Source organism: Camelina sativa, chromosome 17, assembly GCF_000633955.1.
Source record: "Camelina sativa cultivar DH55 chromosome 17, Cs, whole genome shotgun sequence".
NCBI classification, from domain to species: Eukaryota; Viridiplantae; Streptophyta; class Magnoliopsida; order Brassicales; family Brassicaceae; genus Camelina; species Camelina sativa.
This window is the reverse complement of record NC_025701.1, coordinates 30,813,729-30,814,820: the sequence shown is the minus strand read 5'-3', so window position 1 is coordinate 30,814,820 and position 1,092 is coordinate 30,813,729.

Here is a 1,092-nt window from a genome sequence, read left to right as displayed (position 1 = left end):
CCAATGCATATTCTCTTTATTTTTTTCCGTCATTATACTATTTGATGTTCGATTTTACGGTTGTTTTGACTGTTCTTCGTATTAAACTGTTTAAATGGTATATGTTTTCAAGAACCACGATTTGAACTGTTCGGAAAATACTTTTTCAAATTCCCTTTCACCAACCCTTTTTTAATGCGTGACTGTTACGCTAACAGTGACATAACAACTAGAAAGTTTTACTTAACGTAAACTTTTAATTTGCCAAAAAGAAAAGAAGGAAAAAAAAATCACTATATCCCACCGTCCAAATCAACTCATTTAGAGGATATATGTACTAAAAAGAAACAGAAAAAGGAGAGAGAAGAGAAGAAATGACAGTATTTGTTTCGTTAGTGAAGTAAGAGACAAATATGAGTGGCCCCGTATTACAAACATTATGTAGAAATTTCTCATCTTTTATGTCGATAAAGGTGAAAGAAAGGTAAAGAATATCTAAAGGGGTTAAAAAAATCTACTACAGTATTAATAATTTCTTTTTTCTGTTACCATATTTCAAAAGTGGTCATCTCAAAGATTCTTTAAAAAAAAAGTTATAGTTCTGTAGAAAACCGTTTAGATAACAGATCGAAAAAGCTTACATTATTTGTATTCTTGTGATAAAGGACAGATTTGTCAATGGTAGATAATGTATGTGGAGTCTCGGCGGGTGTGTTCGGGTTGGATGATTTGATTAGAAATGGAAATGTTCATTAACATTTAATTAATGCCTAATGGTGAGGTGTCTCATGGCTATGTGTGATTAATAGACTCACCTAAGATCTCCTGAAACGTAGACCATGCAAGTGTTAGAATTAATCTCACGTCAGTTGATTGTCAATTTTCGAGCCAAAATTTTCAAAAACAATAAGTCAATAACTACGGCTAAACGATGCTGACTCTTAGGAGAAAGATAGCTATCATCTTTTTTCTCAAGTGATTGTACTCTTATTCACTATCCATAGTATAGTATATAGACTTCCGACGAGTTCGTAAAAATTTAACTGGAACAAAAATATGCATTTTAGAAGGAAGAGACTCAACGAAAAATACAATAAATTCATAGGTCAAAGG